General features: G+C 41.0%; 1 protein-coding gene across 8 annotated transcripts in view; it reads left to right on the top strand.

The window, feature by feature from the left end:
• Rbp6 (RNA-binding protein 6) overlaps positions 1-27,950 on the top strand; it is a 241,786-nt gene that overhangs the window by 21,552 nt on the left and 192,284 nt on the right. The window lies entirely within an intron of this gene.

The raw sequence follows: 27,950 nt of genomic DNA, 5'->3' as shown, positions 1-27,950 counted from the left end.
CTTGTGTCAGCCTTTGAGCCTCTTTTGTGAATTGGGGTCACATTTGCACCCCTGCAGTCCATGGTGACCCTGAGTTCTAGGATGCTCTCATAATTATGGCTAAGGGTTTGCATACTTCCTTTACTGCCTCCTTTAATATAACTGGATAGATCCCATCCACCCCAGATGTCTTTCTTGTATTTATCTTCAACAATTTCTCCTCCACTTTACTCTCAGTTATTACAAGATTCTCTAGCTTACTGCCAGAGTGGAATACACCTCTGGCATTCCCCTCGCTGAATAACTCCTCATGTGTGAATGTCGATGCAAAATATTCATTTAGTTTGTTAGCTACCTGAGCAGGGTCATCAACAGTTGACCCATCGATATCAAGTGGACCAATCTGATTCATCCCCTTCCTTCTAGAGTTTACATAAGTAAAGAACTCTTTGCTGTTTTTCTTTGCATCCCTTGCCAAGGATTTCTCGTAATCTGCCTTCGCCTGCCTAACCTCCTTTGTAACTTGGTTGCATATCAACTTGTATCTATCATAGGCTTCTGTGTCACGTGTTAATTTATATGTATCCCATGCATTTTCCTTCTCTGCCATTGTCTCATTAGTTCATCTGACATCCATTTTGGCCTGAACCTTGAACAATATTTCTTAGTTGGTATGCAAAGCCTAGTGAACCCCAAGATTAATTCGTTGAATGCATCCCATTTATCGTGTCTCGGTCCTACTCTCCTGGGACATGATGCCATCCAGAGAGAGGTATCGGGAATTCTATTATGGGGTGTGTACCTACTCGGGCTTGCTATGTGAAACAGTTATTCGAAACGGTGTGTGTGAATTGCGTGTGGTTGGTTGTTGTAGGGTTTTATGCGCATCAGCAACTCAAGTCATGTTGCACCTTGGTATCATGTGTGTAAATTACGTGTGCTCTGAGGTCGATTTCAAGTTTGCTGGATTAAAAGACCGAATTTTTGGGAGGAAAACCATTCTACCGTCGCATGAGACCGAACAACTGAGCCACGTTGTGAAAAAGGCCCATAAAAATTACTTTCGTTTCGAAGGGGATTCGAACTCGGGTGTTTTCCACTCGGTGTGGGGAGGACAGCGATTCTTCTAAACTATCTACCCTCGAGGTCCATTGGTATGTGACCGCTGCTGATTTTTGTACTTATTTCAATTTGTGAATTAGCCATGACAATATATGGTTTAATATATAAATATCCTCCACGAGATTTTTATCACTGCCTTACAGTAGCGCCTTGACTAAGATTATTCCAATAGACCTTCGAGGTTCCTCATGAATCTTGTGAAGATGGGCAGACTTCAATGACTTGACGGTTTACGTGATCCGATAAAATCTCTATTCGGTTTAAGTCAAGTATTGGGGTGACCACACCATAATATGCAATACCCCTCCTGTTGTTCAGTTGCTAGAAAGTCCCTGAAGAGTTTAGAACTGTCTTCGGGTCATTTTCTTGTTGTAATATAAAATTTGTTCCACAAAGTCCAAGTCCAGAGATACTGCATTGTGTTCAAGAAAGATTTTATAGACTTGTTTTCTTCAAATTCCTTCAATTCTGACAATGTCGCCCACTCCAGAAAAGCAGAAGCAACCCCAAATCGTGATGGAATCACCACTGCTCTTCACTGTAGACGCCAAAACACGTGTCCCCATTTTTTCTTCAGTTGATTGTCTCACAAACTCTACGCTTGGATCCAAAATTGTCTTTGACCTAATCAAAGACATACCCAAGTTTTGATCTAATATTAGTCTTTTGAATTTGATCAACCGAATCTTGTCAAATATTTGCATATACTGTACATCCAAATATTATAAGAGACGGTTACTGAAAGAGGACTACATTTTATGATGGAATGATCAAACCATTAGAACATATCGTTTTGAAGTATGACCCCCATCTGCTTCTGTAGAAGCCATTATGCGTTGTTGTCATTGGATCAAAAAGGTCCCCGAGGTCCTCTTGAAAAATGTCCCTCCATTCTTCAGATCTGTTCCTGTGCATTGGCCTGTTTGAAGTGTGGCCATGCAACAAATCGCTTTGTAATTTTCACAATTAATGTCGCCACCAAGAAAGCCATCCATTAAGAAAACCATCAATCTTGTCTTTCAGTTCTGCGTGGATGTGTCTGCTTGAGGAACCAACGTTTTATTAAATTTTTTGACCACTGAACCTGATGTGGAGTGGAGAAAGAAAGACTATTTTTTTTTTGTTTTTTTGAGAACCAAGAATCCTGGGCGCCAAGCTACAACTCAATTTTGGTAGATCAGAGGACTTTAGAGAAATCACCTTGCAGACCCGGATCCTTCTGAGTTTCCAGATGCCCCCAGAATCTTGAATCCCCCACAGACGTCCCTGAGAATGACTAACTCAGCCACGTTGTCATACCACCTCCAGATTCTTCGGTTGTAAATCTTTAGACAATTCCATTAACCCATTTAGAGGGAAGGAAATATTTTCAGGCGCCTACTGTACTTTTGTACTAAAAAGAGAGAAAGAAAACGGGAGCTAGAAGGAAACAAACGGAATGCATCAGTAGCCTTTCCTCTCCACCCTCTCCCTCTAAAATTACACCCACTTCTCCACCGTAGTTTCAAATATAGCAACCTCCACGTTCTCACAGACTCCCCTGGAAGGTTCCTTCTGGATCGCATTCTTTTACAATCGGTCTTCGCTTCCCATCATCAACAACGATGGCAGACTCCATTTTGAACGCTCTGTGGCCATGACGTCACAAAAACGTCACTTTATCATAATAAAAGTTCCGTTTTATGGGGCAATCCATCAAGATTCATTTCTCGGTTTCTTATGCCGAAATATTGAACCACCGGGGAGGGACAAAATGGGGGAAAAGGGAAAAAAAGGGGGGTTGGGGATTAAGTTATCGAATTTCCTTTCTAGCGCCCAACTGTAGTTGACGTTCTAACTTTGGCGACAGACAGAGATGCTTGAAGTTTGTAGGCGTTTCTGGACACAAGCCAGGCTCACTCCACCTGCCGTATTCTCTCTCTCTCTCTCTCTCTCTGTCCTCTTCCGTCTTTCCCCCCTCTGTTTGGAGTTTTAACAAACTTCACCTGCTTTCTCGGTTGGAATAAGCCCGCAATATTCGGTCCCCAGCATTCCCCTTATAGTTATACATCGCGATGCTTAGTGGACAAGAATAACCCTCCATTGACACCTAGGACGCATCCGGCCCTCCTTGAGACGCGAATATTGCACTTGTCATGCCTGTGTGTCCCCTGTAATGACAAACACAGTGTTTTGGTGCATGCCAGGGTTAGTTAATTTTAACTTGGCTTTCTGCTATAACTCGATTTGCGTCACAAAGCAGCCGAGCTCATTAAACTACCGGCAGACGACAGATGTGTGTGCATAGATGGCGTGCGAATCTATATCCGCTTCGGTTGTTCTGTTATTGCATTAAAATGCAATACTCTAATTAAGTACTCCGATACGATGGCCTATTGTAGCATGTGTATCATCACTTAATAGTGGTAGGGTAGTTCGTACTATCATCTACACTCAGCTACCAAAAGTATGCGAACAATAGGCAGTTTCGTTCAACGTCTGGATGTTACTAAACTTTTTTCAAGGAAGTGTACGTACATGCCTTCAATCATCTACACAAATTTTATCTCTTTTTTTTGGATGCGAGATCTGGATGCAATAATCCAAGTGTGGTTCCTCGCTAGCCTCTGTCCTATGCTTCTCTTCTTTTGCTCAATTAAATCTTTCAGTCCGTCTTGGCATCTTTCTTTTGCAGTTCTTCTCAACTGGAACCCAATGTGTTTGTGGCCTGCACGATAAATCCCTTAAACAGTCCCCACAATGCTAATGTTTCAAAAAAGGACGTAGTAATAAATCCTGTTAATAGACGTTGGGAAGTACCAAAATCCATCAAAGTCCTTCTTCGGGAAATCAACTCCCTGATCTTTCCCTTTTTACCACCGAAATTTTCTTGGATATTAACCATTTGAATATTTTAATCACTACCTACTATCGGTTCCTCAACTATCATATTTGTGATACTGCTCGGATCCTTGAGAACTAGTTCAAGGACAGCCCTCGTGGGTAACACAGTGGGTAGAATCACCGTCCTCCACACACCGGTTGGAAAAGACCTGAGTTCGAGTCCCGTCGAAGATGTTAGGAATTTTATGGGCCTTTTTTTACAACGTGGCTAAGTTAGTCGGTCTCAGGCGAGGGTAGCGTGGTTTTCCCTCCCTGAAACTTGAGTTTTTCATCCAGCAAACGGAAAATCGACCACAGAACAGACAGCATATTCGGAGCAATATGGCATTAGTCGTTGATGCTTCTAAAACTCAACTACAACAACAACAAAACAGGTGAAGGATATTTGAACCCTTTATGCCCTCTCTAACTTGTTGACTCAAGAAACTACTCCAGTTGTGTACACCGAATGGCCACGATTTCTGCTCTACAAGGGAAGAAGTTAAAATGGTCCATTAGCATTACTCTCCCCCAATTGACAGTTTCTTCAACCCCTTAGGGCTCGTCTCTGTCTTCATCAAAGACCCTTATACCTCTCCTGTTCGTGTGAATATCATCGTTATAAAATAATTCCTTTCTGGGGCAGGCCGAGCTGAGAAAAAATTCTGTTATAGGCCTTAAACCTTCATGTGGACATTCATCATACGCGGCGTCCATCATTACCTATTTCTTCGTTTACAGAAGGTCGCGTTATCCCCCCTAATTTCGTATTTGCCCTTGCTAAGTCTTTCCACCAGGTGTATAGCTGTGGCTTCGAAATAATGCCACCAGAAGGAGCTACAGTGCGCGTTGATGGGAGCGTGCTTTCCAGAGGGAAAATATTGGCTTCGGGACGAACGCTGGTATGTAGAAGAAAAGATGTATGTTTTTGTCGGCCTTAAAGGGATGTCGAAAAGCGGGGGCCGGATGATAGAAGCAGGTTGCTGGGAGTACGCCAGATACCTTAAAGACGGCACTGTTCTATAAAGTGAATGAAGAGGCGGTTGGTTTAATAGCGTCTAGAGCACGAGGGGATAAAGTGCACTCTGAGACAGATGTCCTGGAATGCTCGCACTTATTTTAGGTCTGGCTGAAGCAGAATTTGCGAGTGCGGTCCGGGCTTTCATAAAGGTCAGTGGGATGCAGTTTGCCTGCGTGAATACAAAACAACGCTACGAAACCAGAAGCGCATTCCGGCTGCTAACTTTACTCAAGGAAATTGCAACTCTCTTTCTCTCTCTTGCTCTTCTTGTCTTTCTATTAATCTTTCCTTATTTCATACCTTCTTAGTCTCTCTCTCTCTCTCTCTGTTTTTTTTATCATTCATTTTTCTCTTTTCTTCCTGATTCTATCAGTCCCTCAATCTCCTCTCTCTCTCTCTGTCTATTGCATTCTTTCTTTATCTCTCTCTCATTTTCTCCCTGTCTATCTATGTCTGTTTCTCTTTCTTTCACTTTAATTCGTTTACTCCTCCTCCCTTTCGATTCCTTTCTCTTTTCATTCTTTCTGTCTCTCTGTATATATCTTTTTCTAACCGCCTACTTTTCTCTGTTCTATTCCACCTTCTCTTCTCTCTCTTTCTCTTACTTTCCTTTTTTAAATCGTTTTCTCCCTCTTTCTTTGTTTATTCTTGTCCGTCTTTTCCCATTTCACCCTTTGCCTCTCATAGATAGGGCAGTCATCATAATCACCGTCCTCCTCACAAGGGGGTGAAAGAGAGCCGAGTTCGAGTCCCATCAATGACGCGAGGAACTTTTATGGGCCTTTTGCACAAAGTAAGTCGATCTCAGGCGAGGGTAGCGTGGTTTTTTCCCCTCCTGGAAACTCGGTTTTTCATCCAGCAAACAGCGAATCGACCACACAATACACGCAATTGATAGATAGTATATGAGGCAATATGGTCCATGTTGAAGATGGGCCATATTGACAGATACAACAACCCATTCCCTCTTTCCTTTTTTATTGTTGTTCTCTCTATCTTTCTCTTTCTCTGTTTCTCTCTATATTTTTTCTGTAGGTCTACTGAAAGGAAGCCATGACACCTAAGATAAGAAAACACAAATTCCCTCCTCATCACAACTCTCCGGCTAAAAGACAACTTCCTACAGTGTAGTCCAAACCTCTCCTCTTATAATTTGATTTTTATGGCCCCTAATTCTTGAATTCTTTGTAACAGCAAAAATTCCACCTTCCTTCATTTTACTAACCCCTCTAAGAGTCTTATAAACCTCAACCAGCTCCCCTCGAAGGTTCCTGGTTGCCAAACTCTGTAGCCCACATAATCGGAGTCTTTCCTCATATGGTGATCCTTCGGCCATCTCACCATTCGAGTTGCCCATCTTTGGACCCTTTCAAGAAGCTCAATGTCTTTTTTCAGACGAGGTCTCCATACTTGAACACAGTATTCCAAGTGTGGTCTTACAATTTCCTTATACAGTGGGACTATGACCTCCCTGCCTCTACAGGATAAAGTTCAATAAATCATTGATATAACAGCATGGACTTTCCTGGCTGCCTGTTTACTCTGCTCAAAAAACTTCATATCTGCCCGTATTGTAACTCCCAGATCCCTTTCCACCTCCACTGTTTTTAATCCAACCCCACCAAGTGTATAATTTAATTGGGGAATTCTATTCCCCAAGTGTAAGACCTTGCATTTAGCTGCATTAATACACAGCTGCCACTTCTCTGACCATCTTTGAAGTCTGCTGAAGTCATCCTGAAGGAGCGCAGCTTGACAATGGTGATTAACGACTCTGCCAATCTTTACATCATCTGCAAATTTTATTACCACGCCTTTTATCCCTTCTTCGATGTCGTTTATGAAAATGAGAAACAACAGTGGTCCAAGAACCGATCCTTGAGGTACCCATTCCTGACGTGACACCAATCTGAGGACTATCCATTAATCACGTCCCTCTGCCTTCTGCTCTGCTGCCATGGGGGGGATGTCTTTGTGTGTGCGCGATGTAAGGAGTGTAAGGAAATCAGGCGACAACTCAGCGTTGTTATGGGCCTATATGAGAGTTTGAAGGTCAGGGTGGATGCCCTCGAAGGATGTAAATTGAGGGGCCCATCAACCTCTCAGCTCCCACATCAACGCCAGAGCTTGCACTTGGTCATCACGCAACACAGCGGCAACCCCCAAGGCAGATTGCGCTGGTCCCAAAGGAACTAGTAGTTGTTGGTGACTCTATTGTCAGAGAAACCGGAAACATGCTTTGTAAAAAGGATAGGTGGAACAGGACCAGGGTATGTCTGCCAGGGGCAAAGGTTGATGACGTTGTAGAGCGAATATCATCTTTTAAGGGCACAAAAGGTGATATAGTTGTACACGTTGGCACTAATGATATTAAGAGTAGGAGACCGGCAGAATTACTCAACAAGTACAGGTCACTGTTGAAAAAAAGCCGTGAAATAGGGTTGAACTTGAAAGTGTCTGCAATTCTGCCCAGACACGATAGGAGGGAGTATATGATGAGGGCCTTGTCGATCAATTCGGCCCTGGGAAGATTGTGCAAGGCTCAAGGGGTAGAATTTTTTTCAGCCTGGTGTGTACTTGTTAACAGGAGAGTATGCTTCTACAGGGATGGGATACACTTAAATAGAAAGGGTGCAAGAATATTTGCTGATGCTATCGAGGCAGTGTTAGGTGGGTCGGAAAACTGCTAGCTTGGGGGGATACAAGGACTAATAGATTAACAGTAGCCGCATTCAGAGGTGAAGGTGATCCTTGCACAACTTCTATTAGAATAAGTAGCGACCTGGAGCGAGGGGTGTTGGGGGTTTCAGGGACGGATGGCAGTCATCCTGAAATAGGTGGGTATATGGGATGTGTTAGGGTAACTAGGAATAGGAATAGGAGCATGTATGCTTCCATGTACACCAATGCTAGGAGTTTAGTAAATAAATTTGATGAATTTGAGGTATTGCTCAAAACATCAAAGGCAGATATTGTTGGGATATCAGAGACGTGGTGTCACACAGATATAAGGGATGCAGAACTGGAATTTGGGGAGTACAACGTCTACAGAAAGGATAGACAGGATAGAAAGTGGGAGGGGTTATGCTATTAGTTAAGAAACACATAAAAACCAAGGAAGTGAAGCCAGTCGACATCGCTGGACAGTGCAGTGTCGAGTCAGTTTGGTGTGACATAAGCATTGGGAGATCAAAATTGAGAGTAGGAGTGTGCTATAGGCCTAATGACTCTGATGAGTATAATAAGGAACTGTACAGGGAAATAGAGTGGGCCAGTAAATCAGACAGTCTTATAATGGGAGATTTTAATTTCCCAGATATTGACTGGAATTTGGGGGTTGGTCACTCACACACTAGCAAGGCTTTTTTGGATTTATTGGATGATTGTTTTCTACATCAACATGTTCGGGAGGCAACTAGAGGGAGTAATACTCTTGATTTGATTATCAGCAGTGATTCTTCATGCATTAAGAATAATCTGCAGATAAATGAACCACTAGGTGGCAGTGATCACAGTGTGCTGAAGTGGGATTTACTCAAAGAGGTAACTACCATTAGGGGTAAAGGGAAGGGTTATTGCTTCCGTAAAGGCGACTACAATGGACTGAGACAGTATTTAAATTCTATACAGTGGGATCAACTGATGATGTTACCAACAGCAAATTCAAAATGGGAAGCATTCAAAGAACTTATCTTGGAATGCTACTAGGTTTTATATACCGCTAAGAAATATTGTTCAAGGTTTAGGCCAAAATGGATGTCAGATGAACTAATGAGGCATATGGCAGAGAAGAAAAATGCATGGGATACTTGCAAATTAATACATGACACAGAAGCCTATGGCAGATATAAGCTAGTCTGTAATCAGGTCACAAAGGAGGTTCGGCAGGCGAAGGCAGATTACCAGAAATCCTTGGCAAAAGATACTAAGGAAAACAACAAGCATTTCTTTACTTATATAAACTCTAAAAGGAAGGGGATGAATCAGATTGGTCCACTTGACATCGATGGTTCGACTGTTGATGATCCTGCTCAGATAGCAAACAAACTAAATGAGTATTTTGCATCTACATTCACACGTGAGGAGTTATTAAGGTTTGAAAATGGAAGAAGGTTATCAAATTGTAGCAGGGTGCTTAATGATTTTGTAATAACTGAGAGCAAAGTGGAGGAGAAATTGTTGAAGTTAAACATAAGAAAAGCACCTGGGGTGGATGGGATCTATCCAGTTATATTAAAGGAGGCGGCAAAGCAACTAAGCAAACCCTTAGCCATAATTATGAGAGCATCCTTGGATTCAGGGGAGGTTCCCACGGACTGGAGATGTGCAAATGTATCCCCAATTCACAAAGGAGGTTCGAAGGCTGACACAAGTAATTATAGACCAGTTAGTTTAACTTCTGTTCCGGGTAAAATAATGGAGTCACTGGTTAAAGATGCATTGCAGGATCATCTAGACAAGACTGCAGCAATAATTCACAGCATGGGTTTGTTGAGGGAAAGTCTTGTCTGACAAATTTGATTGGTTATTATGATGTGGTTACAAAGGAACTGGATGCAAAAAATAATTTTGATATCATATACTTGGATTTCAGGAAAGCTTTTGACACTGTTGCTCATGGAAGACTATTGTACAAATTGGAGCAGAATGGTATTAAGGGTAAGTTGCACAATGGATAAAAGGATGGTTAAGTGGGAGAAGACAGAGGGTGGTAATCAATCGGTGCTGCTCTTCGTGGACTAATGTTATTAGTGGAGTCCCACAGGGTTCGGTGTTGGGTCCACTGTTGTTTTGTATATTTATCAATGATATTGATGAAGGTATATCAGGCTTAATATCGAAGTTTGCAGATGACACAAAGGTTGGCAGGGTTGTTAATGACAGTAATGGCAGTGGCTACTGCAACAGGATCTAGATAATTTGGGCAGATGGGCTAAGAAGTGGCAACTGAAGTTTAACCTTGACAAATGCAAAGTACTGCATATGGGTAGAAGTAACCCCAGAGAAACGTACCAACTGTGTGGTACTACGCTTAAGGTGGTAGAAAATGAAAAAGACCTGGGAGTAATTGTGCAGTCAGATATGAAGTTTTCTGAGCAATGCAGACAGGCTGCCATGGGGGCAGGTCATGGGGTTTTGTCAATGATATATAGGAATTTTGCTAGCAGGGAGAAGGAGGTGATTGTCCCTCTGTATAAGGCAATGGTCAGGCTACGCCTTGAGTACTGCGTACAGGTCTGGAGGGCTCATTTTAGGAAGGATGTAGATTTACTTGAGCGTGTACAGAGAAGGGCAACAAGATTGGTGAGGGGAATGAAGGGATCCTCTTATCAAGAGAGGCTTAAGTTCTGCAAATTGCAGTGGCTGGAGACTAGGCACCTGCGCGGTGATCTGATTGAGGTGTATAAGGCCTTGAATGGGTTGAGCACGCTGAATTCTGATGGGATTCTTCCACTTGTTCAGATTACGAACCTAAGGGGGCATAAATTAAAATTAAGAAAAGACAGATGTAGAATAGATGTGCGGAAATTTGCCTTTAGCCAGCGGGTGGTTAATTGCTGGAACAAACTTCCATCTGTCGTTGTGGAAGTTGATAGGCTGAATAAATTTAAGGAGGAACTGGACAGGCATTTGGAGGGAATGGTGTGATTTTTTTTTTTTTTTTTTTTTTGGCTGATGTTGCATAAGCTCATACACTTGCTTTCTTGCGTCACATGCCACTACTACTACTACTATTACTAAGTGCCTGCTAAGTTAGTTAAGCGTGATTTATTCTTAAAAAAGCATTCGTGTGTCTTTCAGAATGGCATGTCTTTCTAAATGTCCCTGGATTGCACTCTTAATCATTGCCTCTAAGATTTTTCCTACCACCTTAATCAGACTAACCGGTCTATAGTTACCAACTTCACTCTTAGAACTGTATTTTGTATTGTCGATACGGTGACACTTCTCCAATCCAAAGGAATCTCCCCCGAGTCCAGAGATTCCCTCGTAATTAACCACGATGATTAAACACACTCCCTCGCGCTCTCCCTCAAAACGACAGGGTATATGCCATCAACTCCAGGAGTCTCACTTGCCTTTAGACTCCAAAGATTTTCTAATAGTCATCTGTAATTTCCAAATCACCAATTTGATATGGGTCAGCCTCATCACTCAACGAATCTTCAGCAAAAAAGGGCCGGCCTTTCGTCATTAAACACTACTGAATGGTATAGATGCGTTCTTGGTATTCCATGATTCTAATGTATTCGCCCTCCCTCTGCAGTATAATAAATAAGAAAATTTGCACCTATTATCTTTTGCTGTTGTGTAGAAAATTTATTGAATACAATTGTGGTTCTTGTGTACTCTTCGCGTTAGCCATATGGTTCAAGATAGTCAAGGGTTTTGCTGCACCAGCCAAACAACATTCCCTCCTCGTGTAGGTATCAACCCACAATTTCCCCAAGCTGTCAGCCTCAATCACCCACCAAGGCATCTTATTCTAATAACTAACAACTCGCTTGCTAAAAGAAAGCATCTGCAAACCAGTTTTAACACTGACAGCAAAATGAGCATTGCTTTTACCACAAGTTGCTTTGATATTGCACTACTAAAAAGGCTAACTCCCATCTATGGTGGCGATAAAGCCATAAGATGGCGTTACTGCAGACCGCATTATTAAAACGGATTAGTCTTTACCAATCTCACTATAAATCAGAAAGAAGGTGGATGCCTTGGATGCTCTAGGAAAATGCCTTTCCCTTAATAATCTCTCCCTCTCTTTTCTCTTTTATCTTTTCACACCTTCTGTCATTTTCTTTAATCTTTTCTGTGTTTTTTTTTTTTTGTTGACCTACAGAGGTCGTTAACGTTTGTTGTTGTCAACAGTGTCTATTAGAAACGGGTGTAGGAGAAGATGAAGAGGAAGGGAAGTTACTTTTAGCGTCAGTCATCAAGGAAGAAGAAGGGGAAATATTACATTTCGGGCCAAGCCTGCAATAGAATAAGGGAACTTTCCCAGTCCACACAACTGCGTTTCCTTTCCAACGAACGCTCGCGTTTTTGCTCAGCAGAGTTGAGGGAGGATTCTTGGCTTCAGTTCAGGTCATAATGAGTTTCCTCTCTTGCAGGCAGACAGCATAATGTCTGCACACTGCTTTTTTTTTTTAATTTCAATAACGAAATGAATCGAATTCAGGTGCGTTTAGTCACCCTTTATGAAACTGAACTCAAGAAAAATATTTAAACAAAATAATAAACACAAAAGCTTTAATTCCCTTTCGGTAGGAACTTATTTTATAAATACAGACTTTTATTAAATCCAAAGGCGCACCCTAACTTTTGATAACGTAGTGTACATAAATAATTCAATATCCATTATTAATTTTGGCATTAATTGGCAAATATTTCACTGAATACAATAAGTATCAACTCAGCTGCCAGATGTCACTACAGTCTGGTCTGCTTGTATTAAATAAAACTGCATTTAAAAAAAAACAATAATTATAAAATCTGTGATTGTTAAGGTGGAAGCTGTGAATATCAACTCAGTTGGCAGATGTCACTACGATCGACTATATATATATAATTAATTATATATTCTTTCGGGGATGTTTACAAAATAAAATTGGGATTTAAAAAATCTTTTGCTTTTAAAATAAACTTTTTGATTGTTTTTTCAAAGAATTAAATATCGGCCTAATAATATTATCTTTTATATATATTTGCGCGTGCCTTTGATGCAGAATTATTTGTTTGTTAGCGCGGTAATTTTCAGATCCAATGGGCCTGGGAGATGAAGACTTTTCTCAAAGATCAGGGCGACCTGTGTCTGTGTGTATGTGTGTGTGTGTGTGCACGGGAGGGATGTTTACAAAGAGAGCCCTAATGACGTACATTAGTTCATTAATTGCTTTCGATCTCGGGATAATTGGATGCTAATTACACACACAATGTCTCTAAGTACCTTCTTTGCAGGGAGGTGCGATCAAGATCGCCGACGAATTTAAATCGAGGTATTTATGTGTTGCGCGTGCATATTTTTCTGACTGCGACCGAAGCCTTTTGCAAAGCAGCTGTGATGTATGGGAGACAACAGGAAGCCATGGTTGCACATACAAATTTCTAATTCCTTTTGTACTTCCACTTCGACTTTTCGTTAATGGGTGATGGAACCAAAGTACTGCTGGGGGAATTGACCGAAATAAAATTCACCGCCTCACTCTCCTCCCTTCCATCTACTCCCTTCCCCCCATCGACAGTGGAATTAAATTCCATTAGAGTTACCAAAATTTACCATAACTCCTCTACAGATTGAAGGCCATCGTAGATTTACGACCACTTGCCGATGCTTTTAATTTGGAGATTTTACGACTGCTCTTTTGAACTCCTTTCAGGAGATCTGCTTGGGAAATTTACTAAAGTGCTGTTTCCGTACAACTCCATTGACAGCAGTCTTAAATAAAACTTCCAGATGCTCTAACAGCCATCGTCAAATCGAAGTAAAGGACATGGGTGATGCCAAACTTCTGAATGACCCCAGCGAAAAGAAATCTTCAGCTCAAAAATTCTCTGGAACATTATCCTCGCCTCCTAGGACCAGATACGATAATTTAATAAAATATTAGAGATTTGGACACACCAAAGACGACTCGTAAAACCCAATCGTTGCTTTCAAATCCAGTATAACTGGGTTCGAGCTTGAATGATAGTAAGTGAATCTTAGAGTAAGTATAAATATGAATTAACCTATGATCAAGTTACTCGGGGGAGTGAGAAATTCTAAGGCAGATTATGAGCTATTTGGTTAAAAAGGGAAGTCTAAAAAATTCTGTGCGTATTTCAACACAGTGTTGTGCTGGATTGGAATGGCAGGATTATTGACGATCGTGTTCAGGATGCTGAAAAAATAAGGCATCGGGGGTGATGGAATGTATCCATTTATACTGAAAGAGGTAAGCAAACCCTCTTGGCAACATTTATGAGGGCATCTCTGGATTCAGAGGAGGTCCCTATGGACTGAAGATGTGCAAATGGATCTACAGTTCACAAAGTGGAATCGTTGGGTGACATGAGTAATTGCAGACCTGTTAACTTAACTTCTGTTCCAGGAAAAATAATGGAGTCAGTGGTCAAGGAAGTAATGACTTCCACGGTCAAGGAAATGTTTGGACAGGAACACTATTATACTGCAGTCAGAGAATGGATTTATTAAGGGACAATCTTGTCTGAACAATCTGATTGGATACTATGATGCAATGGCAAAGGAACTGGAACAAAGTAAGCTAATGCAACATAAGCTAAAGAAATTAGGCAGATGGTAATGGTAATATTATTCAGCATGTAGCGCAAGGAAGCCATAGACTTTTGCTGCACTGGCTAAACAAAACAAGTAGATAAGAAATTACAAATTATGTGCTTACCTCCTCACATTGGTCCAGTTGACCTTCGAATTTATTCAAAGCCTCAATTGCCTACGGAGGAAACTTCTTCCAGTAATAAACGACTCGCTGGCTAAAAGAAAACTTCCTACAATCTGATCTAAACCTTCCCCCCCCCCCCTGTAACTTGAATCTTTGGCCACTAGTTCTGGAATTCATTATAACAGTTAAAATTCCACCTTCATTCATTTTACTAATCCCTCTCAGAGCCTCATGAACCTCAATAAGCTCATCTCTGAGGTGCATAGTTGCCAAGCTCTGTGGCCTAAGAACAGATCCTTGGATGACGCCATTTCAACCTTTACACCAATGAAGAATATCCATTAATCACAACGCTCTACCTTCTACCCAGTAATCCATCTTAGAATCTTTCCAGTAATCCCAACGTGTTCCAGCTTATATAATAAACTCTCTTGAGGGACTGAGCCAAGTGCCTTGTTAACATCCAAATAAACTGAAACTATGTCGAAATTGTTTTCAACATCCAGCTCATTAGTAACTGTCAAAATTAAGCAGAGAAGAAAAATGCAATGGATGCATATAAATTATCAGGCGACACAGGAGCCTATGGTAGACATAAATAAGTCTGTAATCAAGTCACAAAGGAGGTTAGGCAAGCGAAGGCAGATTACGAGAAATCTTTGGCAAAGGATGGTAAGAAAAACAGCAAAGGCTTCTTCACTTATGTAAACTCTAAAAGGAAGGGGATGAATCAGATTGGTCCGCTGGATATCGATGGATATAAATGATACTGATGAAGGTATATCAGGTTTAGTGTCTTTTTTGCAGACGATACAAAGATTGGCAGGGTTGTTAATGACTGTGAAGACACTGCAACAGAATCTAGAAAAGTTGGGCAGATGGGCTGAGAGGTGGCAACTGAAGTTTAACATTGAGAAATGCAAAGTACTGTATATGGGCAGTAGTAACTCCAGAGAAATGTACCGACCATGTGGTACTAGACTCAGGGTAGGGGAGAGTGAAAAAAGACCTGGGGGGTAATTATGCAGTCAGATATGAAGTTTTCACACCTGTGCTGACAGACTGCAGGAATAAGGAGGTGATTGTTCCTTTGTTTAAAGCGATGGTTAGGCCACACCTTGGGTACTGTGTACAGGTCTGGAGGCCTCATTTTAGGAAGGATATAGAGTTGCTAGAATGAGTACAGAGAAGAGCAACGAGATTGGGGGAGGGCAACAAAAGGGTGCTCTTATCAAGGAAGGCTTAAGTTCTGCAAATTGCAACGCCTAGAGAGTAGGCACCTGTGAGGTGATCTGACTGGGGTGTTTAAAGCCATGAATGGTTTGAGTAATCTCAATGCTGATGGCATCCTTCCTTTTGCTCAGATTACGAACCTGAGGAGGCGTAGATTTAAATTGAGAAACGTCAGCTGCAGAATCGTGTGAAAGTTTGCCTTTTGTCTGCGAGTGGCTGATTCCTGGAACACGCTTGCATTGGTCGTTGTGGAAGTTGATAGCCTAAATAAATTGAAGGAAGAACTTGAAAAACCTTTGTAGAGAATGGATAGGTGGATGGGAAGTGGTTATTTTTTTTTATTTTATTATTTTTGGTTTATGCGGTATAAGCTTGTTTTCTTGAATCACGTGCCTCTGCTGATGCTAATGCTAATAGCTTACTAAATTAGCAATTACGATTTGCTATTATTTCATCAAGTTAAACTTACACTTAAACATGATTTTCCCCTTAACAGAACCATGCTCTGGTTATTCAGAATGCCATCTAAATGTTGCTGGATTGCACTGCTAATCATTGCTTATAAGATTTTCCCTCCCACTGAAGTCAGCCTAACTGGCTGTAGTCACCAACTTCACTCTTAGAACTGATTTTAAGTATTGGTAATACCTTGGCACTTCTCCAATCCAAAGATTCCCTCATGATTAACTTCAGTGGATCAATACACTCCCTCGCGCTCTCCCTTAAAACTGTCTGCGCGCGTAGCACAGTGGTATCGTCACCGTCCTCCCCACACCGGGTGGAAAAGGCCTGGGTTCGAATCCCGTCTATGACGCGAGGAACTTTAATGGGCTTTTTTCACTCCGTGGCTGAGTTAGTCGGTCTCAGGCGTAGATAGCAAGGTTTTTCTCCCCAGTAACTGGGTTTTTTCGTCCAGCAAAACAGGCAAATCGACCATGGAACATACGCAATTTACAGACACAAATACAGGTTTATGTATTTAATTACGGGCAACCCTAAAATAATAATTTGATTTGATCTCCCTTAAAACTACAGGGTATGTGTCATTAACTACGGGGCTTTAATCGTCGTTTTATGGCTCAGCCTCACTCCCACAACCTCTTCTGAGCATGAAGAGTCTTTTCTCAATAAAGACAAATGCAAAGTTCCTGTTCAGTTCATCTGCAGAATCAGCTGGGTGGTCTAAAACTCTTCCATGCCCAGTGTACAAGGATCCGATCTGATTCGTATTTTTCTTCCTTATATTGACATAGTAGTAGTGGCATGTGATGCAAGAAAGCAAGTGCATGAGCTTATGCAGCATCAGACAAAAAAACACACCATTCCCTCCAAATGCCTGTCCAGTTCCTCCTTAAATTTATTCAACCTATCAACTTCCACAACGACAGATGGAAGTTTGTTCCAGCAATTAACCACCCGCTGGCTAAAGGCAAATTTCCGCACATCTATTCTACATCTGTCCTTTCTTAATTTGAATTTATGCCCCCTTAGGTTCGTAATCTGAACAAGTGGAAGGATCCCATCAGAATTCAGCGTGCTCAACCCATTCAAGGCCTTGTATACCTCAATCAGATCACCGCGCAGGTGCCTAGTCTCCAGCCACTGCAATTTGCAGAACTTAAGCCTCTCTTGGTAAGAGGATCCCTTCATTCCCCTCACCAATCGTGTTGCCCTTCTCTGTACACGCTCAAGTAAATCTACATCCTTCCTAAAATGAGGTCTCCAGACCTGTACGCAGTAATCAAGGGATGGCCTGATCTTGCAATGCATCTTTAACCAGTGATTCCATTATTTTCCTCGGAACAGAAGTTAAACTAACTGGTCTGTAATTACTGGTGTCACCCTTCGATCCCCCTTTGTGAATTTGTTAACCTTCTGCCATTTTCAAACCTTAATAATTTCTCACGTGTGAATGTAGATGCAAAATACTCATTCAGTTTGTTTGCTATCTGAGCAGGATCATCAACAGTCGAACCATCGATGTCAAGTGGACCAATCAGATTCATCCCCTTCCTTTTACAGTTTATATAAGTAAAGAATTTAAAAACTGTCTGAGACCCCTGTACTCGCCTTTACGGAAGTAAAAACCCTTCCCTTTACCCCTGATGGTAGTTACCTCTTTGAGTACATCCCACATCAGTACACTGTGATCACTGCCACCTAGTGGTTCCTTTATATGCAGATTCTTAATAAATCTATATCAACTGGATACACTTCTTTTGATTTTATGTTTTTCTTAATTAACAGCATAACACCTCCTCCATGCATGAAAAATTCCTTGTCTCGACTTTTTGCTTTCTCATTTGGAGCCTGGGCCTCCCGGTCCTTATTTGTTGCGCTGTTACAGATCAACTTGTCCCTGTTGTAGAGTTCAATACTTTTCATCTCTCTCTGACTGTCCCATGCTATCTTTTTCTGCTCTATTTCATTGACCAGGTCTGCACTCATCCATTTCTGCATCCTCCTCATCCTCCTCCTGCATTATTTTCTTAAGGTTCATGTGATTTTTGCTTTAAAAGCATTCCATAATTGAAATGTATTCGCCATTCTTCGTCAATCCGCCCAATTATCCCCTTAATCTGCCAAAGTTCCCTCTTCTGAAGATAAAACCCCTGCGTTTATCTTTAACTTAAGCACCATCTTTCTCTCTCTTCCAACTGACAACTGCGTGATGACTACCAATGGTATTTTAAGCCCTGTGATGTCATCTAATTCTTGAGTAATGATGAGGTCAGCAACATTTCCACCCCTAGTATTGTTCCAAATTCTCCACTTATTCCATCTAGTACTAGAGTCATCCATAATAAGACTTTCACGCTTGCTTGGCTATCCATCTGCACGTGAAGACTTTCGTCATATCCTTCATAATCTTCTGAATTACTTCCACTCTCATTGTTCCTTTGCTTCCAGCTGACACTCCACACAGATCCTGCTCAGTTAGATGGACTGAGAAACGGCTGTTGAAGTTTGATGTTGACAAAAGGTACTTCATATGGGATTCAAGACATCTACCGCCAAGCCAACCTATAGGATCTGGTAAGTTCCACCTCCTGCTACCTTAACTCAAAAAGGGAAAAATTGTTTGGACTCCTCCTCCAACAAGAAAATGGAAAAATTATACATAAACTCTTTAATTCTAACTACACCTGAGTAGTAACAGACTTCGAAAAAGGTCTTATGGTAGGTGCACGTTTAGGAGGAGCTACGATTCAAGAAACGGAAGACATAATTGGTTTCTCAAAAGCATCCATCTCAAGGGTTTTTAATGAATGAAAGAAAGCAGATCTTCAACATCACAACCCCACACCTGGTGGGAAGGACTTGAGTTTGAGTCCCGTCGATGACGTGAAGAATTTTTATGGGTCTTTTTATTAAACGTGGCTGAATTAGTCGGTGTCAGGCGTGGGCAGTGTGGTTTTTACTCCCGGAAACTCTGGTTTTTCGTTTCGTCCAGCAAACAGAAAATCGACCAATATGATCTTAGTCGATGATGATGATCTTAAAACCTTTCCACAACAATAGCAGCCTTTTGCTGATAGGCTCTTATGGAGGCTCTTTGGCACCATACCAGTGGTTGACACGGTAATTGGGATGGTCGTTACTTGTTCCATATTGCACTTATCTTTCACTTCCTGTCTTAGGTCTGAGTACTTCCTGATCTTTTCCTCTTATGTTTTCTGGAGTTTGCTGGTGTTAGTGTTGAGCACCTCCATGTTGATCAGGTAGGTTGCCATTTCAATGCTTGTCGATGAAGGCTCTGTCTGGTCTGTTGTGCGGGATGGTCTTGTCTCTAGTACGGCCTGAGGTCTCTAGTGCTGAGACCCTGCTAGGACAACTCCTGGGGATTTGTCTGTGATATACAGGAATTTGCGTACTTTGCCATGGAAATGATTATCCCTTTGTACAAGGCTATGGTTAGGTCACATCTTGAGTACAGTATTGGTCTGGAGGCCTCACTTTAGGAAGGATGTAGGTGTGCTGGAGTGAATACAGATGAGGGCAACGAGATTGGTGAAGGGAACGGGAGGGTGCTCTAACCAGGAAAGGCTTTAGTTTTGCAAATGCAGCGTCTGGAATTTAGACAGCTGTGAGGAAATGTGATTGAGGTGTTTAAGACATTACTCAATGCATTCTTTGAATGGATTGAGTAATGTCTTTTCCTTGAGGTCTTTGTGTAATTCACTGAATCCGTAATACAAGAAGGCTGGATGGAACGAATGATTCTTACAAAGAAATATATCACAATTCCGTCAAAAGAGTACACCGTTCTCTCTTTCAGTATTTTGCAAACCTAGAGACCTTTGTTTTTCTTATCAGGTTGTATCATCTGCAGGTGGTTGTCCGCATTGCATCTTTCGGTTGTGTCCTCCGTGCTACGTTGATTCCTCAGCTGGCTAAGATGTAAAGACAACTTTCAAATGAATTCGTGAATGGTAAGGACATTTTTATTAGAACTGGACAGAAACACTTTGCCCAGTTCTAATAAAAATGTTGTAATACAATGGCCGATGAAGGTCATTTGAAAAGCAATGCGCTCTAAACCATTTGGGGTCCTAAGGCCCCGTGGGATTTTAGGACCCCTACTATTGCGAAATTGTGCATTTGGGTGTATATTAGCATTAGCATTATTAGAGGCATATGATGCAAGAAAGCAAGTTTATTCAGCATCAGCCAGAAAAAAAAAAAAAAAAAAACTTCCACTTCACCCCTCCATTTGTTACAAATGGCTGTCCACCTCACATTTAAATTTATTTAAGCTATCAACTTCCACGACAACGGATGGAAGTCTGTTCCACCAACCAACCACCCGCTGGCTAAACGCAAATTTCCGCAAATCTACCCTACATCTGTCTTTCCTCAATATGAATTTATGCCCTCTCAGGTGATTATTCTGAGCAAGATGAAGAATCCCATTGGCATTGAGCATGCTCAAACCATTCAAAGCCTTATACACCTCTATCAGATCAACTCTGCCTAGTCTCCAGACACTGTAATTTGCAAAACTTAAGCCTTTCTTCGTAAGAGCACCCCTTTGTTCCATTCACTAATCTTGTTGGCCTTCTCTGTACCCGTTCCAGCAGCTCTACATCCTTCTTGAAATGAGGCCTCCAGACCTGTATACAGTACTCTAGGTGTGGCCTGACCATTGCCTTATACAAGGGAATAATCACCTCCTTATCCCTACTGGAAAAATTCCTGTATATCATTGACAAGACACCATGAGCTACTCTTGCAGCTCGTCTGCACTGCACAGAGAACTTCATATCTGCCTGCACAACCACCCCCAAGTCCCTTTCATTCTCTACCACTGTCAGTGTAGTACCACAGAGTTGATACGTTGCTCTGGGGTTGCTGTTTCCCATGTGTAGTACTTTACATTTGTCAATGTTAAACTTCATTTGCCACCTCTCAGCCCATCTGCTCAACCTTTCCAGATCCTGTTGCAGCAGCATAGTGTCAGTAGTGTCCTTGACAACCCAGCCAACCTTTGTATCGTCTGCAAACTTGGACATTAAGCTTGATATACCATCATCAATATCATTCATAAACACCGAAAACAACAATGGACACAACACTGAGCCCTGAGGGACTCCACTAATAACATTAGTCCACGGTGAGCAGTGTCCATTGATTACCACTCTCTGTCTTCTCCCCCTCAACCACCCCTTTATCCATAGCAGCAATTTGTCTCCAATGCCACACTGCTCCAGTTTGTTCACCAGTCTTCCATGTGCAACAGTATCAAAAGCCTTTCTAAGATCCAAATATATGATATCAATAATTGATATGATATATCAAATGTATCTGAATTATTATTGCAGTCTTCTCTTGATGATCTTACAGTGCTTCTTTAACCAGTGCTTCCATTAATTTTCCTGGAACAGAAGTTAAACTCACAGGTCTATAATTACTTGTGTCAGCCTTTGATCCTCCTTTGTGAATTGGGGTCACATTTGCACATTTCCAGTCTATGGGTACCTCCCCTGAGTCCAAGGAAGCTCTCATAATTGTGGCTAAGGGTTTGCTTACTTCCTTTGCTGCCTCCTTTAATATAACTGGATAGATCCCATCCACCCCGGGTGCCTTTCTTGTGTTTATCTTCAACAATTTCTCCTCCACTTTACACCCAGTTATTTCAAGATTCTGTAACTTACTGCTAGAGTTGAATACACCTCTGGCATTCCCCTCGCTGAATAACTCCTCATGTGTGAATGTCGATGCAAAATATTCATTTAGTTTGTTAGCTACCCGAGCAGGGTCATCAACAGTTGACCCATCGATCTCAAGTGGACCAATCTGATTCATCCCCTTCCTTCTAGAGTTTACATAAGTAAAGAACTCTTTGCTGTTTTTCTTCGCATCCCTTGCCAAGGATCTCTCGTAATCTGCCTTCGCCTGCCTAACCTCCTTTTTAACTTGGTTACAGATCAACTTGTATCTATCATAGGCTTCTGTGTCACGTGTTAATTTGTAAGTATCCCATGCATTTTTCTTCTCTGCCATATGCCTCATTAGTTCATCTGACATCCATTTTGGCCTAAACCTTGAACAATATTTCTTAGTTGGTATGTAAAGCCTAGTAGCTTCCAAGATAAATTCTTTGAATGCTTCCCATTTTGAATTTGCTGTTGGTAACATCATCAGTTGGTCCCACTGTATAGAATTTAATATTTCAAGTGTATCGGGTACACTTTGGCGTGTGGTGTTTGGGCATGAGCGAAACAGTTTTATGCGGGTGCTCGTTGGTCCCACTGATGAAAAGCCCCTCGTGTTCCTACACGGCTGTTGTTGTGGTCTCTCTGACAAAAGAGGATCGTATCTGCGGTGGTTCTTCGGTACCATCACGTGATCCTCAGTTGCAAACATCGATTTCAAAATGATGCAATTTGAAAAAAAGGGTCCTCTGGGTGATGGATAACGTCACCCAGACGGCCGTTTCATTGAATGTCGTATTGGGAATGCCTTTGCAAGGCCCCACCGACGCACCCACCAATGAAGGGCCGAATATCCCTCAAAGGGCTGTCTGGGTGTTGGTATCCACTGACAACAACCAACAGTAGTCTTCTCTAATGGGGAAGCGTTTCTTATTCGAAACACGACCGAAGAGGCAACTCGTTGTGAAGCCATTCGCAATGCCTCTCTCTCTCTCTCTCTCTCTTTGTCTTTCTATTTCTCTCTGTTTCTCTTTGTACCTATCTATTTCTGTCTATCTTTCTTTCCATTGTCTATTTCTCCCTCTCTCTATTCGATTATTTCCCACTCTATTCTTCTCTCTCCTTCTCTGTTCTTTTTCCTGTCGTTTTCTCTCTCTCTCTGCGCTTATTTCTCACTCTCTGTCAGTCTATTTCTCTCTCTCTCTCTCTCTGTGCTCCCATTTCTCATTCTATCTGTCTATTGCTCTTTCTCTCTTTCTTTCATTCTATTTCTTTCTATTCGTCTACTTCTCTCTTCTCCCTGTGCACCTAGTTCTTATTCTCTCTCTCTTTCTGTCTGTTTCTCTCTCTGTCTCTCTCTGTTCTTCTCTCCCTATATCTTAATCTCTCTCTGCTTATTTCCCGCTTTCTCTCTCTCTCTCTCTCTGTCTGTACAGATCTCTCTCTGTTTGTCTGTCTATTTGTTTTCTTCTCTCCCTCTTTCTCTGACATTACATATAAATAGAAAAAGACAAACGCATACTTTGTAATACTCGTCATGTCCTTGGTTGCCTTGGTGTTTCTGCCAAACAATCCAGTCCGCGTCTCACTTATGAAAGCTTTTATTCAAATGATTGATCTTTTTTATGATAACGTTTATCTTTTAACGTTTATTGGCGAATATCTACCATTACTAACTGCCCCCATCGTTCTTTCCATGTTATTTTAAATCAGAAAGAACGAAAGACACCTGAACTCGATGCTCTGAAATGAAACTTGGTCCTCCCCTCACCTCCCTTCCCCCATCGGCACAAATGTAACAGTTTTCAGAAGAACACGTTCTTTTTGGTAAGAAAGTTGAGTCTCAAGGACACTTGTCCTTGAGGCGCTCACATTTTCAAAAAGGATAATTGCACGCGCACATTGCAGGCAGTGACACGGTAAGTGGACACGAACCCCTTTCCTCGCTACGTTTCCCTATTTTTCTATATTTACTACTTCTCTATAATAAAAATAGCCTGTAATTACCTTAAAACTACACATGTACACTCTTATCAAAAATATTAGGACACAAACTAAAGAAAACAGATTTATTTCTATTAAAAACTCATAAGTAGTATAATCGGTGATAAATACGTCTTACAAATTAACCAATATACACTCTTATCAAAAATATTAGGATACTAACTAAAAGAAAAGAAAAGTACAGAAAAAAAAATATACAGAAATTCATAAGTAGTATAAGCGGTGATAAATACGTCTTACAAATTACACAGTATACAACCTTATCAAAAATATTAGGATACTAAATAAGAAGAAACAAAAAAAAAAAAACAACAGAAAACAAGCGTATCCATTCTACAGGCTTATAAGTCATATAATGGGGGATAAATACGTCCCCTAAGCCAAACAAAACCCCCAAAAATATCCGTAGTCTCCCACAAAACATTCAAATAAAGCTTATAAGGAAATTATTCGACTTAAACAAGATGGTCAATGAACTTAAGGTACTGCAGATGTGATTTAGCCAAAATCTAACCTATATTTGCTTAACAGCGGCGTTCTTTTTTACTGGTAATTCGTGATAGGGTATCCCCTACTCTCGTGCACGCGACAGTTAAGTGAATAACATTGCGGTTGAGCTAATGCACCTCTCCCTGCGTTAACTTCATTAGCATAGAATGGAAGAGAAGTCGCCGGGAGCTTTGTTAACATCGAAATGGACATTCATTTTCATTTACCACAAGGATTGAACGAAGGAGAAATAAATGCAAACTGCCAACAACCCTACTCCAACATCCCGTATTCAATACCACTTAAAAATCGACCTTCTGTCTCTCTCTCTCTCTCTCTCTCTCTCTCTCTCTCTCTCTCTCTCTCTCTCTCTCCGGAAGCTGTCTTTTGCAGAGGTTGCATCCATAAGCGAGTACTCCGTCCAAGTGTAACTTGTGCCTCCTTTTCCCTCCCCTATTTTACAACCCCCTTTCTCTTAACCCCCCATTAGTGTAGTTATTATTATACATATATATATATTTAAAAAAAAAAGCTAGCTCAGGGATAGTCAATAATCCGATATTAACTAGTTTGTTATCTTTAAGCCGAGCTACGCTCTTACTGAGCATGCGCGCTGTCTTTGGTCGATGTCAGAAATGGGTCGGGCGCAAATACTCCGTGAAGAAGGTAGCTGTTTGTCGCCTGGTGTTTCGCTAAAGAGAAATCGCGTGCATTTTTTATTATTTTTATTCTGGATGATTTTTTTTTTTCCACCCTTGGATCGGCCATTATTTTGGTAGGGAGCGTATAAAAAGCGGGTTGATGAGGGTGGTAAGACGTAACGAAATGTGTACGGACTCCTTCCAAACGACCCCTATTAATATCTTTATAAATATGAAATTGTCGTGCGCATAAAACGAACATATATTGTAAATAGCGCCGTCCGGCGAGCGAGATCGCCGGACGGCGCTATTAAGATAAAACTCCGATTTCGAAACGCTTTAATGCAGTTCAACCTCCCCCTAAGCATGACCGTGGAGTTGTGTGCGCGTTTTTCTTATTAGGAGCATACACGAGAATAATCAGCGAACTCATTGAATCATGGCAGACCCATTGATCATGCACAGCCAAAGTTGGGCATAATATTAACTATCGGGCGTCCATCTAACCTCAAATAAGTGTTTTGGCATTCTGCCAACAGAACCCACCATTAGCAGGGGCATGTTAAGTCTTACAAATAATACCGGCTTGGACAAAACTTCAAGAAAGGCCAATCAATAGTGTCTCTTAGACAACACACGCCGGTTTGTACCTTATCTGCGTTTGTTTTTTTTTTTTTTTTCTGCAGACGCCGATTATGATGAGGTACGTTCAACCGGGTGTAGGCTATCTGTAGGTGACGTCACCACCCGTGGGTGTGGGGAGAAAATTAGGGGCTGGAAATGTTTAACCAACTACAATTACCTACCTACGACTATCGCTGATGGGCATTTACAAAAGAACCTTCAGTCGAGTTTCTTTTCTTTTTTTTTTGTGGATTTTGTACGATATAAGACACCCCCTGTTTAGGGAAGGGTTGTTAGATTTAAAAGAAGTTGGCTTTAAAATTTCGTTTCTCTCATGATAAATTATATCACTTAATGTTTGCTGGTTAAATTATACTGGAACTTTTTTTTCTCACACCGTGTATTTATTGAAGTTTTAAAATTAGAATTTTGTAAATTGTAATTTTGAAATTTGAATGAATACACATTGCTGCTATATACCAGTCGCTTGTTTAATAATTTGTCACTGAAACTTAAATAAATACACAGTGTCAGAAAAAAAAGTTCCCACGTTAGTGTCCCTTGTTTAAAAATTTAATAAAAATTTACGTCACTAAGCTCCTGTTCTAATGGAAAAAATAATTAATGTCTCCACTATGGAGGAGGTACAAACACTGAACATTGTTGGAGTCTGTTGACAGGTGCTCAAGCATTCATCCTACATCCCGGATCTTTCTACGCGTATCTTTGGTCCTTTGAAGATGCCTCTCAAATGTAGCCAAAGTGTTTAGCAAATAGCCAACTGAGGTATACGAAAGACAGCGAAGATGGGGGGCACGTCCCCCCCTCCCCCCTTTAGACAACAGCCAGGATTCTTCCGAGAGATTGTCAAACGTTCATTAATCGTGTTTGCTGTGGATAATGCGTTTAAGCACTTAACACAAGTTAACAGCGCGCCAGGAATGTTGAACCAAAAGGGCTTTCAGACCGGATTATTGACAACCGAAGTCTTATTTGAACAGATATGAACGCAACATTAACGCCGAGTTTGATAATAACGAAATGAAAAAGAGAGAGAGAGAAAGAAAAAAAAAAAAAAAAAAAAGAGAGAACAGCCTGGTTGGAGAGTTGCTGCAGTCAACTCTCGAACCCAGGGCACTTTGAGCAATACGGGCAAAAGAGGTTGACAAACTGGTTCTTTTATTTTTGCAGCAGCCAGAGAGAATTGCTCGTGCTGCTCTAATGAAACTCATGCGCTGAAGAAGTGGCTTTTTCATTCCTCTCTCATTCCTTCTATCACTCTTTCCTTTCTTTCATTTTTTTTTTTTTTATCGCCGCGACACTGAAAAAAAAGACAAGCAAAGTTTTTCCTTTTGCTTTTCCCATCCTTCTCTCTGAATATTAAAGGTTGTGTGTGTGTGTGTGGCCAAAACTGTTTCTTCCCACTTATAAACAACATCGTAGTTTCTTCTACATTTCGGGCCCGTTTCCATGACAACCGCAGCACGTGTATCAATTATGTAGTCCCAAATGCGACACCGAGACTTTCTGTTTGTTTAACTTGCAAAATGCACGATAATTGCATTCTTTTTAGTTTGTCGCGAGTTAAATCTCTTTCTTTCTTTCTCTCTTTTTCTGTCTCTCTCTCTCTCTCTGTCTGTCTGTCTGACTCTCGGCCACGCTCGGTGTTTGACTCTTTCCAGAAAGTGTTAAGAAATTTGTGGATGCGAGCGCATTAATGTCATCTCTGAAGAAGGGGACAATTTTTATTACCAGCAGTGTACACACGTAAGCAACCACAATCACGTGAATAGCACGTCACCAATATCACGTGAAAATGATGAGCACGAGACACGTGTTCTGTAGTGAAAGTGACAGTGGCACGAGACGCTTTGAAACTACCACGCATGCGCGGATATGGAAAAAAAAAAATTGGTTTGTCTCATAGCAACAGAAACGTGATTTGATTTATTCGGGAATGTCTATTTTTGTAGCAATAAAACAAATCAGAAAAATCAGTGAATAAAATAAATGAATAAATCAGTCAATAACATAAATCAACAAATAAAATAAATCGATCAATCAATCAACAAATGAAAAAGATCAATCAATAGATCAACAAATGAAATAAATCAATCAACAGACCAAAAAATGAAATAAATAAATCATTAAATCAACAAATGAAGTTAATCAACGAATAAAAACTGAATCAATAAATCAGCAAACGAAATAAATCAATGAATAAATCAATAGAAGAAATAAATCGATCAATAGACCAACAAATAAAATAAATCAGTCAGCGGACTGACAAAAAATTAATAAATCAATATACCAATATAGAAATAAATCAAATGAACTGTACCAACATTGCATTAATGAAAGGTTCTTTAAAGTGTTCAGGTATCTGCTCACTTTTGGAGATGTTAACAAAAAA

This window comes from Mastigoproctus giganteus, chromosome 3, assembly GCF_048544385.1.
Source record: "Mastigoproctus giganteus isolate SK-2022 chromosome 3, ASM4854438v1, whole genome shotgun sequence".
NCBI classification, from domain to species: Eukaryota; Metazoa; Arthropoda; class Arachnida; order Uropygi; family Thelyphonidae; genus Mastigoproctus; species Mastigoproctus giganteus.
Note: the sequence above shows the minus strand (reverse complement) of the source record. Positions and strands in the feature narration are given on the sequence as shown.